The following is a 15,278-nucleotide window of genomic DNA, read 5'->3' on the forward strand; positions in this document are numbered from 1 at the left end:
TAGATTTCTAATAAAAAAATTGTGGATCTTTGCTGGGTGTTGAGGGAAATAATAGTGAAATTAGATACAGTGACCAAAGCAAATGCCAAATCTTGAACACACCCCATGGCAGCCAAAAGTAGCAGTAACTTGGAAATTTGCATGCAAAACCAGCTCTCAGTCTCTAAAGCAACACATTTTGGTTGAACTTTATTGTTCCAACAGTTGTACCAGCCAACAACTGTAGCACATCTTGTGTGACATCACTGCCAGAGGAAGTGAGGGCATTCTATTTTCACAAATAGGTACACACAAAAAAAATTATTTTGCTTTTTGAGCTTTTTTTCTTAGGAATCCTGGAAAAGTTGGTGTAGAAAGAACAAAAAGAGCTTTTCTCCTGCTATATAAGTACAGTAAGTATACTGAAATGTTTACACCATTCGTCTTACTGATGGCAATTCCAGAGTCTCCAAAGGCATCCTGTTCCAAAGTTTAGTTATATATCAGGAACATTGGAGTGCAGAGCAGTACATGAAAGTACAAACCAAAATAAGATACAGTAGCATCCTCTGGACATAAAGCTAACTACATTTTGCAGAACAGAGATCCCTAAAACATTCTGGTCTTAACAATCAAAATGTTATAAATATTAATTCAATAATCTTGAAAATCAATCTGCCTTCATTTATAACCAAACTGCCACATATATATTCATGTACATCCATACTTATTTTATTATCACTCACACTGAATGCTTAAAAAATTATTATACTGCCAACAGAATTTCATCTTGTGTTTCAAAGGCACCAGACAGAGGCAACAAGTATCTTGGCTGACATGAACAGAGTAAAAAACCTCAGTGCCAGATGTGGCGACTTTGATGGAAGAGACTCACAAAAGGATGGGCATTCCCATCATGCACAGCTGTTGATTTCTGTGCAGTTAAAGAGTATGACACGATGTATGGGGAGTGGTAATGAGATTCTATAAGGACATTTGATTCTGGAATTCCTTATCTCAGATTTTTTTTTTGTTTTTAAACTCGGTTGCGCTATTTTAAAGTAACTTTTTGGAGACAATAACTACTGAACTAGACAGAACAGAACTGATGTAGATCATATTGAACAGCCATTAAACTGGACATAAAGAAGCACTCCTGGATGACTTGAGCTTTTTTTTTTCACTGACAATATGAATAGACAATATTGACATGCTCAAAGAGGCAAGTAGGAAAGTAAAACCTGAGTGGCAAAAGGGAGGCTAAAGGGTTAAATGGCAATGTTAATCTCTGCTTGTTACTTCTCCTTTAAATGCATCTGTAATAGCTGATACTTTCTTGAGTGAACCTGTTTAAACTACTGTGGTCTTCATGTCACATTGCCCCCAGGGGATGTTTCTGCTCAGCATATTCCAACCCTGCATTGAAGGATACAACCCTCTGCCAGAGAGAGGCAGATGAGAAACGCCAGTTTTTAGCAGAAGGCTTAATGTTGATATTCAATTTTTCCTATTATTCTTAGAATATTGTTAGCTTTGAAACCTTCCTAAGTCCACACTCTGAACTGCTTTTGTCAGGGCTATTTTGTTATTGTCACTTCAGAGGAATAAATGCAGCATAAGCAGGTCACAGAATTACAGAATGGTTGATGTTGGAAGGGAGCTTTGGATGTTGTCTAGCCCACGCCCTCTGCTCAAAGCAGAATCATCCAGATCAGATTGCTCAGGACCACCTTCAATCAATGCTTGAATATGTCCAAGGATGGAGACTCCACAACCTTTCTGGGTAACTCTGTGCTTTTTGCCTCCTGTCCTGTTGCCACACCCCTGCAAAGAGCCTGGTTCTGTCCTTGCACCTCCCTTCATGTATTTATTTAAATTGATAAAATTTCCCTTGAACCTTCACTTCTTCAGGTCAAACACTCCCAGGTCTCTAAGCCTTTCTTCATAGGAGGGATGCTCCAGTCCCTTCATCACCTTAGCGGCCATTCACTGGACTCTCTCCTCTATGTCCATGTCTCTTCTGTACTGGGAGCCCTGGATCCAATACTCCAGCTGTGTCTCACCTGTGCTGACTAGAGGGGCAGAATCATTTCATTGATTTGCTGGTGATGCTCTGCAAGGCAGCCCAGGAGCTGCTGACTTGCTTTGTTGCAGGGGCACGTCACTGGTGTGTCAAGGCTCTAAGCATTAGAAAGCCCTGGTGATGCTCTTTCCAGACCTTCACAGAACTTGAGCAAAATGAGGTGAGTCACCCTACACTGGCTCTTGCAAAGTCCTGTCTATCTTGGAACAAGACTGTGTAATGTATCCATAAATATTCACAAAAGAAATCAGCTGATGCACAAATCCTGTACTGCCCCTACAGTAAGTTTCATTGCCAACTCATGCATGATAAACAAGGCAAAAATCTGCTGTGAAAAATGATGCTCTTACTAAACAATATGACACAGAATGAATATAAAGTATTAGCTTAAGTACTATTAGTACATTTTGTTTTTATGTAACCTTGCAAAGTTTTCTTCCCTGATTTAACTTAATATTGCTTTCATATCTGTCCATCTAAAATTACATCTCCTTAGAGAAAAAGTCAGATGGGTCCCAGTAAAACCTGTACATAAAAATACACACAAACAAACACACATCCCCATATACATACACACACAGGCGTGCATAGGTTGCTCTCCCAAACTGCATTAGTAGAGGCATTTTTTTTTTCCAATTATGAAATAAGTAAGTAAGAAAGTAGATATTTTGTCCAAATTTAAAAGTAGGTATTTTTATGTAGGTATATACACTTAAAGTATATGAATGCAGATGACTTATTTTATTTTAAATTTTTGTGAAAATCTGAAATAATTGAGGACTCACTATTAAACTATTGGCCTATTTTTTCCTAAAGTAATAAATAATTGTATTTATGAACTGGCACAACTACTGAGAAGGAAAAATTCCATTTACTAGTGTAAAAGTCTGTTAAAATTTAATGAATTGGACATACTAAGGAGAAACCACTTTTAAATGCATGGATTGAACCACTGATATCTAACACCATAAGATAGCCACACGTTCAGAAGAAAGAAAAACAAGACTACCTTTGTGTACCATAATAAACTCCCTGTAAGATTATGCTCTAATTTTATTATTCCACTTAAGATTCAGCCTATAAGCTATGTTTAATTAAAATTCTGTGTTGACCAGTAAAACAGAATTGCTAGAGCACAAACCCCAGGCCCCTGCCTGTCGAGTATGGCACATAAGGTTAGTGGAGTGTGGTTTACTACAGAGGTTCTATAAGAAGAATCTTCTGCTACATTAGCTTTCAGGAGCACCATGATTATTTTTCATTACATTAAATAGTGGCATCTATTCCATTTCTCACTATTGAAATGAAAGATTACAGGACAGAAATACTTTAGTGCTTCATAAAACAGGTAGCTAAGCATTTGCCAGATTAGGGGTGAGGGCACTATGGTTTCTCCTTTTGATTCACTGTGCCCAGGGATGATCATTAGGGATGAAAGTGAACAGTAAATATTTGTAAAAGAGAATTGTTGTAAAACACTAGTGAAGGAGACTGCTGATGGCCACCATGATGTGAATAGGGAAAAGAGCTATATCTTACAGCTCATATTCATTTTTTACCATCAGCATGCTCATTTGTGTACAATTTTTGCAAGCACTAGTTAATGGATATGGTGCTATAATATGACAGACATCTTCATCTTCATGAGCTCAACACTTCTATCTCTCATGGCCTCCATGTCTATTGACTCCTGAAGGCTTTCTCTGTATAGAAGGAAAAAAATTTAAAATCTACCTTTTAAAAAAAATCTTAACTATCTAACATCCTCCTATCATCCAGTGCAGGGCCTGTTCAGGAATATTTATAAAATCACCATTTAAAAATTAGTAATAGCTTCTGCAGTGGTTGGCAATTCTGACACTATGAGTGGATGAAAAGGAGCTAGATAATCTGTATGGTATGTTTGTATCCTCCAGTTTTCACAATGCATGCTTTATTCCTTACAAAAGAAGCAGCATCTAGCCACACCAGCCATCCAAAACTACCTTTGCTCAGTAACCATCTGGGTGAGCTTTTAATTCAGAAGAAACTGCATTTCTAATAGTTAAATGCCCAGTGGTAATGAAAGTCAAGAAAGAAAGAAAGAAAGAAAGAAAGAAAGAAAGAAAAAAAGAGAAAGAAGGAAAAAAAGGAAAGACGAATATGAATTTAAGCAGGTCACTTTAATAATCAATTGTAGTGCCTTCTCATCACAGACTGCTTATGCTAATGGTGCAGATGCTCTTATTCTGCCTTGTGAAAGCTGTTGCATTTCAGAATGATTTTTAATGGTGCCACTTAACATTCTCTAGGGATGGAGGAAGGAATACATTTTGGATCGCAATGTGCCAAGATGAAAAAGCATATTATCAGGCCCAGAGATTAATTTTTCTGAAGTTTATAATTTGCTAACTGAGTTAAAGAGAGTCATAAAAACTTCTCAAGGTTTCAGAACAACAGACAGCATTGTGTCACTACCCCAATGACAGGCTGGAAAGAAAGATGAGAGCATACTTCCTGATTCAGCTGCAATCAAAATATTTGTATCGTTAAAAGGAGTATAGCATGAGAGACAAAAAGAGAATATAATACCTGCTGTTATTGAAAATACTGTCAGTAAGTATGTGGAAGCTGTGGAAGTCAACATGAGTTTGGTTCACCTGCCTTGTTAACACCCTGGCATGCGCCAGGAATCCTTTTCTAACCTATATAGGAGATTTTTCAGAAAAATACTGTATCTTCCCACTCAACAGCCTGTGCTTGTTTCTTGCTTTCCTTCTTATCTTTTCTTTCTCCCTGTTTCAAATTCAATTTTGCCGTTTCAAGTCAGTTACCTACTACAAAGGATATCAAAATAGTTGGGTTAAAAGTTACAAAACAGTGCAGCTCCACAGTCCAATGCAGCGTCACAGTCTTCCAGTTTCTCTAAGAGATACAGTCTTTGCAAATACTTATCTCTAAGTCTAAACCAGTGTTCTTCACTGCATAGCTTACACAAGAAAACATTGCTTGTAATGCACAAGGCACCCTAAGGCACAGCACAGATTCTCAGGGAGTGGATGCTGCTCCTGGCATGCCGTGCTGCTCCCTCAGGAGCTCAGGGTGGGAGATACTTGGTTTGGATGTTTTTGTTAGTGTAAGTCCACACTGTCCAGCTGAGACATGAAACATATTGTGGTTGTACTGCTGCTCCTGAAACCTCTGATACAGGTTGCCATAAGGAAAGAGAGGATAACAATGCCCAGTAAAAATCATGACTTAACCTACTACCCCCATACCTATGTGAATTCTGCTAGGTCACCCATGTGCATTCCATCTGGAGCTCAAAAAATGAACCAAATCAACAGGTATATGCTATGGTAACACTGAGTGGGTGGGGAGAGAAAAAAAATAGATTAAAAAGTTGGAAGTTGAATTATTCACTCTCTCAGTAAAAATAACAACAAAGGTAGGACTGACAATTCCACCTCCACAAAAAACCCCAAACTGACTATTTCTTTTGTGTAAGATCTGGAAAACCTAGGGAATGTACCACCTCCGAGCCAAGCCACGTAAGTTCAATTTCAATGAAGCTTGTGTTCTCCAACTGCCATTCCCATATCAGCAAATTTCACAGAGTCATGACTGTTTATGTTCTGTCCGCAATCAAAAAGCATTCATGCGCAATTTATTCTCACGAATAAAATGTCATTATGCAAAACTTCTCCTTGCACAATGGAAATAAATGTCTAAGTAACACTCACATCTGATAAATCCATCTTCTTCCTTCTGTGTAGCTTACTGGGACATGCTACACCATTAATTATGTAGAACGTAGATTACTTAATATTATTATAAATTCAATAATATTTTTTCCCAGCATTGTTACAAAGTCAAATACTGGCAGCAGTAGGGATATTTTTTAACATTAGGTGTACTTGATCCCTCTGACACTCAGAACTATGCAACTGCTAATCAAGATTTGCATTAATACAGTGAAAAAGTGTTAACTGAATTACTGGGGTTTTACTGGTTTTGATCTTTTTTTCAATCAAAAAGAGTCTATAAAGGGCTTGTAAGTTTTTCATTCAAATAAAAATTAAAACCCCCAATCAATTAGAAATAAATAAGGGGCAAAATAACTTATATGTTGAAAACTTAGCTAGATTACTGTAGGCAGTGCCTGAGATGATTTCCTTAATAAAGGTTTAATAAGGAACTCAGTGCTCAAAAGGTCAGTGGGCAATAGCTGAAGCTGGTCAAAAGTACTCTCCATGGACCTTTTCAAGAGAAAGCTAAGCGTTTCTGTTAAAAGATTTCAAACAAATTACAAAATCCTGTTCTCTGTGTATTTATAAAGAACAGATTTAAAGAAAGCAGAAACACTGAAAAAAAATTATTAAAACTTTATAATTTTTTCATCAATTTTGTTATCCTTTTATCTTGTTGTCTGTCCTTACTCTTGCATTATTTCTGCCAGGTGCCTGGTTCATATTACAGGACTTCTGGGGGGAGAGAAGCTTAAACCAGCTCCTTGTTGATCTCAAAGTTCCCACTAAAGTGACCAGCATTTTGCTGGTGAAATAGAGATATCTTACATTTTAGCTACAAGTTCTTGGACAGGAAGAATTGAATTCTGGACAGGAATGCAGCCAGATTTTCTCAGAATAATTAAACAGCAGTGTGCATTAGCTTCCAAGAAGCACTTGGTAAAATATCTGAATTCTGTGTTAAATTACTTGCTTGTTTTTAATATAATAAAGGGTACATATAAACCGAGTCACTGCAACTCTTATCCTCACAGGTCATAGCTTTAAACCAGCCCGAGGGGGTACTGCTAGGAATGAATTCCCTTTAGGATGAGGGGCATTTCTGCAGAATGCCAACTCGATGGAGGAGCCCAACGCATGCCCTGGTGGACGCACGCCCACGGGCCGAGGAGCTGAGGTGGCACTGCTGGCTGGTTCAAGGTTCAGCCAGGCACATAAAAGGGACTGGCACTGGCACACTCATTTTGCCTGCAGAACAGGAGCCCTGAGTGCATCAACTGCATGCTGCATTATCAATTTGTATTCCTGAAGTTCAGCAGATTTGCTTCATGCCACGTACAGCTCCAACGTGGAAGATCCTGCCTTTGAAACCAATTTTATTAACACAGCTGTTTTATGCTATATTCTTTCAACTTTGAAAAAAACAGACTGAAAAGAAACACTCTTTTTGATCTTTTGGATGTTCAAATCTTTCAGTGCCTGATTTCATTACTGACTGTATCAATTAAGCCTTGTTAGAAACCAGTGTTTTCTATCTAATAAATGCATGATGTCATGAAGTTAGGCTTTTCTTGTATTTGCTTTTCAGTCTCTTACTTTATTTATATTCTTTCCTTTGCTGTTAAATGTTTAACAGCATACCCTGTGAATTTATGGAGTTACTGAATTTACAGTTATTATAAAACCTAAACCCTCAAATTTGGCTACTGACCTAAAAAAAAAAGATCCATATAAAAGTATGTAGCTACTAATAGTACAGACCAAATTTTATGTGAAGCTGCCAGATATTTTGTCACTCAAATTCAACGACTTTAGTTATCTGTTCACCTCTTAACCTCTAGTACAACAAATTTAAAAAGTTTATTATTCTGTAAGAAACCCAAATGACACATTTCAGTGCTGTTTTCAGTGCCACACTTTACTGAGGGGGAAACTGGAATACCCTCAGCCTTTGCTCACAGGGTAAGTACCCCTGCCCTTGCCTGTCTTGGTTGCCCTCTGCTGAACTCCTGTGCATCATGGGGTCCAAAAACTGGATTCAGTATTACAGATGCAGTCTAAAAAAGTCAGTTCCCAGCCTGTACTGCTTCAAGATTTTCTTCCTGCCCAGGTGTAGAGCTCTGCATTTGTCCTTGTTGAATTTCACAGGGTTTCTGCTGGCCCAGTCCTCCAGCCTGGCTAGAGCCCAGTGCAGCCATGCCCTTGACTTGTCCCTGTGGGGTCACCTGCAAAGCTGACTTTGTTGCCTCCTTCAGACTGTACATTGAGAGTCAAACAGAGCAGATTTATCTATAAGCTGCTGCAATACTCCTCTTCCACAGGCATTCAGGTACAGTGCGGCCCATTAACCGCTACCCTCTAAGCCTCAACACCCAACAAGTTACTTATGTGCACCGTTCTCCATCCACCCAGATTTTTAATGTCTTAAATATAATACACAAGATTTTGTGACAGTCAACAGAAAAACAATCTTGAATAAGTCAAGATAAATGACATCCACTGCTTTAACTGGATCCACAGATCCAGTAATTTTAGCACAGCAAACTGCATGATTTGTAGTGGGTAAAATACACACTAGCTGTTCCCAGTGCATTAGATGTGGATGGGATGGAGTTACCTTTCCCCACAGCTGCCGTGCTGTGCTTTGCACCAGTAGCTAGAAAGGTGCTGATAACACACCAGTGTTTTGGCTACTGCTGAGCAGTGCTGGCACAGCATCACAGGGGTCTCCCCAGCATTCCCCCCTCACCAGCTGGCTGGGTTTGGGCAAGATCTTGGGAAGTGACATAATCTGGACAGTTGACCCAAACTGACAAAGGGATTATATGTATCATATGATGTCTGCTCAGAAATAAAAGCTAAGAGAAAGGAGAAGGAAGAAGAAAAAATCTTTTTTCATGACATCTGTCTTCCAAAGCAATGGCTATGTGTGCTTTGAAGCCCTGAGTCCTGGGAAGTAGCTGGACATCACTTGTTATGGAAAGAAGAGAGCATGCTCTTATTCAGGTGTCCAGAAATGTTCTCAGAGGACTCCGCGTATCGTTGTCAGGGTCTGACATCTGCCAGTGTTTTGAGTTCCTCTGCTACAACATCTTGAACTTCACTGTTTCATGGTCACTGTAGCTAAAGCTGCTGTTGATTATCACATCTCCTGCTAGTTCTTGCTGTTAGTTCATAACAGGTCCAGGTGTGCATCACCTCTCATTGGCTCATCTGATACCTGTAGCAAGAGCTTATTCCCCAAAACTGTCAGAAATCTTGTTTCCTGCTTGTTTTCTTCCTTGTTGCCCCTACAGCAGCTGTCAGGGAGCTTAAAGTCCCCCATGGAAGCCAGAATCTGTCATCTGAGACTTTCTTGAGTTGTTTCAAGTATGTTTCCTCACCCTGTTCAGGGGATCAGTAACAACAACCTAGCACGGTGTCCTTTACTGTTCTCTCCTCTGATCCTGCCCCACACACTCTCCATCAGCCAGCTGCTCAGGAGAGCTCCATACAGACATGATGTTCCTCTGCATGGAGGAAGCTGCTTTTTCCTCATCTCCTCTAACCATCTTTCCTGCTCAAACAAGTTATTTTGCCTTGTTTCTGAATGATTTTAAAAATAACAACACTGAACTTTAATTATTTCAATTATTTAAAAATTTCAATCAACATTAGAAAACATTTGTTTCATGATGGCCTTTTTCTCACTGGGCCTTGAGAGTCTCAAGTCAATGTTTCAAAATAAAGTACATACAATAATGCTTTTTGGTTTCTTGGTGGCTTTTTTCTGCCTTGTTACTACACCAAATAGCAATTACTTGATTTTGACAGGCCAGTGAGGCAAATGGATAGATGTAGCATAAAAAGAGATAGAAAAATGTTGCATCTGTAGTGATAATGTGAAAAAAAATTGCCAAGTACTACTTTGTATGCTTACAGTGAACTGATTATCTGTGGGTGGTCTACAAATAAAAAGCTATCCTACCCAGACTGTAAAATTTCAAAGGTACATTACTTATTTGTGATGAGTTGCAACTGCCTCAGAATCACCAGATACTGACCCTGGATGGAAATCTGAGAGCAGATTAAATAAACTAGTGCTCTGATCTAGTACAAGGCATCTTACATTTCTATGTTTTATTTCCAAGTGTCCAGTGAAGTTCTATACAATAAGATAGAAGAATCCTCCTCAAGCTACTTTCTATATGATCTGTTTCCATGACTACCATGCTTTTAATAATGTTTTCACAGTTCTGAACTTGGCTGGATATATGTAATGCAGACACAGTAGTTGTTTAAATAGTATTTGATGAAATAGATAAATCAATACAATTGATGACAGAAATTACATTGCACTGGGGAAAATTTGTGTTAACACTGCACCTGCTGAAGCAGCGATTCTTCATTTATGCTAGTGAAGTAAGATTAGAGTCTGGTTTTGTCTTCTCAGTGGCTTCATTGTCTTCTAGAGGGTGAGAACTTTAAAAGTCCCATTTTTTATTACTTTTTGCTTTGTTCCACAATCAATAAAAAGCTGTTTTGGTGGCATGGAACTGCTTTCTGAAACTTCTTGTTATAACTTATTCATCATTATGTATTAGTGATATTTATGGGGACAGTCACTCCATACTTTAAACATTATGTTAAAAAATCCCTTGCCATTTGAGTGACAAGGAAATATGTATGAATTCATAAGCTTATTTTTCTTTATTTGAATTGTAATGCCATCTGCCAAAACTCACTCTCAGTATGGTTCTGTGACAGCATCAGAAAGGAACTTTGCATGAGAAACAGTTGTGTGGCCCTTTTTTTAATCTACCAGCCACAATGTGCTTACATTCATAAGGGCACTTTGCAATTGTAGTGTCCAATTAATGCATCGATTTGTGTCAATGACAAGCTAATCAGGTTTCTAAGTCACTTTTCCTTCAACAGTTTTAACTGTGTGCGATAATAAGACAATAAAGATCTACCCAGATTTTCTTCATGCTTCAGTGTTCACTAATGTTGACATGTACTAACATGGAAGAAGGGCTGTAGGAAGAAAGAAAAATAAAAGGAAAGCAAAGTACATCTTACATCTTCATAGTAACGATTTTTTATTTTTATGTGATGAAATGTTACAAAAAGTGACAACACATATATTTTTCACTCTGTTTGCCCTCCTTTCTTCCTTCTCAGTGTAAAACCTTCCTAAGAGTAAATAGAGTAGCAACCCAAAAACTAGAAAGAGGACTGAGAGGATACTGTGTTAGCGGCATGAAGATGGAAATGGGACAGAGAGATGGAAAAAAGTTATTGGAAGAAGAGAGTGTCTGCTCACTTTTTTCATGCATGTGCAACAATAGACTATTTGCATGTCAGGAGACTTTCAGGTTACTCAGTCATGGCTGCCTTTATCATAAGCATCAGCCCAGAGAGATGAGGCATCTGACTTTCATGATACTGATACATGCAATTTTGGAATCAGCAACTGATCTACTTAATTCCAACAAAAAGTAACCTTTTCTTAGGTGTATGCCCTTGCATGGATATTATATAAATTGATTATTTAAATTGAATTAATTAATTTTAATTGCATTTGTTCTTAATGGTTGAAGGTAAGTCTCCAAATTGAAGCTGTACCAACTCAGTGGCATCATAAACAAATTTCAATTTGAATGTGTCTTTTTCCAACAGTCTTTTAATGTCTGCTCTTTGCTGTACCCCAGTCCCTTCAGCTTCTTAAATATCAAGGTTTAAACAAGTTCTTTAAAAAAAAGAGACCTCCAAACTGCTTCTCCTACAACCTATCCCAAAAGATGTATGGTCTACCATGAAGTTACTACAGAATATAGGAACATGAAACACAAAAATTGAACAGATCTCTCACTGCAATATCTCATTTCAGCCTAGTTTTGCCTGACTCTATTTTATGCCTTTCTGATTCCTCTGTAAACCATCTTAGAAGTAATCAGATAGAGACATACAAAGACATCTTTTACAGACTGACCTAGTGACACTTGATTGAAACTTTTTGAGGATTTCTCCCTATGGCCCATGAGAACAATTCAGAGTGATTAGGCTAGGTCCCCTCAATGTCAACAAATCCTGTTCAGAAAGCTCAGTAAGAAGGGCAGCAGCACGACCTTACTGACTACAACCTCAGTTATTTACAAAAATACATGTATAAGGGCCCAAAAGATAATATAAAAACTGCTGTTCAACTGAGGCTGCCCCTAAATCAGTAGAAAAGAGTCTGAGTACATCAGACAAATAAATGCAGAAATTGCAAGCAGAAGAAATGATAAGATTGATTTTGTTGTCATTGTGTGTAACTATACATAATTGTATTGTAACCAGGGAAGAGCAAATAAGTACAGAAAAGAACAACTTTTAGTGGCTGGTTATGTTTATTTTCAATAATTTTTAGTCTCCATAAAACTTAATAAACTGTACTGGCCATCTTCAGACAGAATTCAGAGGATGAAAATGTATTGAGACTTCTATATTGGACAGGTGTAGAGACTATTATCTTAAAGCCAAGCAGAGCTGAAAGGGACTTGATTTTACACCTCTCTTGATAGGCAGCCTACTGATATAAAAAGTAATGGTGGAATTATCATCCATAGCTTTCAAATGCAGCAGAATGGGAAAAATGAAGTCTCTTTATAATTTATGATATATCCACTGTGTGCACTTACCAAGAGATAGTTATGTTTTTCCTTGGTGAACTTCAATTATTTTGAGCACAATGTTATATGCCTACTGAATATGTGTGCTCAATTCCTAAGTTTGCCTTTTGGGCTGAGCTGCAGTCAGGACTTGTGGATTTAAACCAGTGTCTACTTTCTTCCTCATTCTGTAATTAGGTGCTTGCATTCCAAAGGCTTGGTTAACGTCTGGTTCACTGGTCCGTGCTTGCAGAAAAAGATTTCTGTACCATGGGAAAAAAATAAGCCTCCAATCTTTTATCAGAAGCCTTAAAAATGCAGAGAACTAAATTCTACATGCATTTTGGGGGCATATTTGTCTCTGCTCCACTGACAAAAACAGTTGTGCATGTGCCATGTTTGTAAACTGGTTGGGTCTGAACACTTCTAACACCTGTGGCAGTGGCAAGCTCTGCCAGCCTTTTAGTACCCAGTGAAATGATAAAAATGTATTAGCTTTCCACTTTTCGGCTGCAGTGCTAATTATATGAGGCAGCTGGTGCTGCAGGAAAATCTGTACTGTTTAACAGTAAAGGAATTTAAGTGGAAGGAGGGAACATGGCGTGGCTTCACAACTGTCTCATTTTTGTCTTTAATCTCTTTTTTCCTTCCAGCATTTTAAAATGACTAGATGATGAGAGAGGACTAAGGGACAAAAAGACTGGTGGAAATACTGAGAGAAAGTATCGGTGTGCTAGTGAGGGGAGGAAGACATGCCATGATAGCTAGGCAAGTCTTGCTTGGACTGGCCAGGAATTGCTCATTTCCCGCCATATATTATGTCTCTCATTGATTTGTCAATGTCTTCTCATTTCCCAGTACTATTTCCTCCATTTTTCCCCTTCTTTTTTTTGTTTTTTTAAATTTTTAGCTTCTTTTCCCTTTTTATTTTTTGAAACTGTTAGAGTCTGTAATAAATAGGATACGCTTTGGTCTACTAAACGTGATGGAAGACAATGGTGTCTCCTGCACGTTAAAACAAGAACAATGTTCATACAGTTTGTACCATGTAGTCTAAAGAAGAGAGACTGTTTATGTCTGCCACTTCTGAGTTTGCAGAAACTGAGTCTGTATATCTGTACAAAGTCTAAAAGAAAAGGGGGGGGTGTATAAAATAATTTTAAAATCGTGTGCTGGCTGTTTGTTTAAACACAAAGCCCCCAGTGATATGAATATATAACTCAGCAATGAGTGCTTAACATCCCAAGGATTTTACAAAATTAAAACTCATTTACATATCAGTTGGGTCCTCCTGAGAATATTTGCATTTCCTTGTCTTCCTGTAATAAAGGTAATTAATGCCATGCAGTTTTTTTAGGACCACAACTGTAAACAGGATAAATATGGGCTGTATCAGGCCTGTTAATTTTACATTGTCCCAAAGAGCCTGATGTTCACAACACTTAATTGTTATGTAGTGGGATGACCCTGACTGGATGTTAGGTGCCCACCAAAGCCACTCTCTCACTCTCCTTCTCAGCTGGACAGGGCAGAAAAAAATATAATAAAGGTCTTCCCCTGTTCCAGCATGGGGTCCTCCAGGGGTTGCAGATGGATCTCTGCTCCCCCATGGCCCTCCCTGGGCTGCACGGGCAGGGCTCACCATGGGCTGCGCCATGGGCTGCAGGGGAATTTGCCCTGGCACTTGGAGCACCTCCTGCTCCTCCCTCTGCACGGACTTGGGTGTCTGTAGGGCTGTTTCTCTCACAAATTCTCACCCCTCTCTCTGGCTCCTGTAGCTGTTTTTTTCCTTTCCTCCCTCCCTACTTAATTATGTTATCCCAGAGGTGATGCCACTGTCGCTGATTGTCTTGGCCTTGGCCAGCAGTGGGTCATTTTGGAGCCAACTAGCATTGGCTCCATTGGACATGGGGGAAGCTTCTGGCAGCTTCTCCCAGAAGCCACCTGCCACCAAAACTTTGCCATGCAAGCCCAATACACATTGTTTTCCCAGATTTCCAGTATCCTGCATTCTTGTGTTAGGTATGATGATATCTAATTACCTGAAAAACTGGAGGCCTCATGAGCACTGCAATACTACAAGCATCAAGGTCATTCTCATGTCCCTTCAGAACAGGGCAGTTAAAACAGTTGGTGTCAGTTTCTCTGAGCTAAACTCTGCCCTCTGGGCTAAACTCTGCCCACTGCTCGATTTGCAGGTCAGACTTCTGCCGTCTGGACATTACCAAGGTTCTGAAATAATTTAATGAAGTGAACTGAGACACCAGCTATTCATAGCACTCAGTCACAGGCATTACCCTCCACACTTGGTGACAACACACTGAAATAGCCAATGAAAGTAATGAAAAATACTGCACTAGTATCAAGGCCCCAGAAATCATCAATTCTCAATTCAGTGTGTTCACACAGCAAAATCTGAAGTCTGGAGGCTGTTTGACCTAAATATGGTGGGCAACAGCACCTTCTTTGCTGTAGCAAAAGTAATTCACTGCAACCAGACAACAATTAATCAATTTCACGGATCCAATTATCCTTGAATGATGGGAGATTACATTCAGCCCTGCTCATGATTCTGCATTGTTCTCTTTCTTATGAAAGTTTTTCCACAGCCTTTTGGGATCTTTCTCTTAACTGTTAATAGCAATAGGTTGCTTTATTTTTATTCCAAGAATAAACATTAAAAAAATCTTTAAAGGACTGGAAATTTTCCTGTGGGTCTATTGATGACTATGTTATTTTGTGTAATCACATTTGTCTCTCATGAGGAGGAGCTCTCAATGAAGGACTCAAATTGTGATGCAGAGCACACAACTGTGCTACAGATACTTTTAAGTCTTCTACAATTCAAGGTTA

General features: G+C 38.8%; 1 protein-coding gene across 2 annotated transcripts in view; it reads right to left on the reverse strand.

Annotated features, from left to right (window-relative positions):
- The window catches only part of MAGI2 (membrane associated guanylate kinase, WW and PDZ domain containing 2), a gene marked incomplete at both ends in the record, with an annotated part of 715,368 nt that overhangs the window by 157,177 nt on the left and 542,913 nt on the right, over positions 1-15,278 (reverse strand). The window lies entirely within an intron of this gene.

Source organism: Coloeus monedula (assembly GCF_965178545.1).
Source record: "Coloeus monedula genome assembly, chromosome: 4".
NCBI classification, from domain to species: Eukaryota; Metazoa; Chordata; class Aves; order Passeriformes; family Corvidae; genus Coloeus; species Coloeus monedula.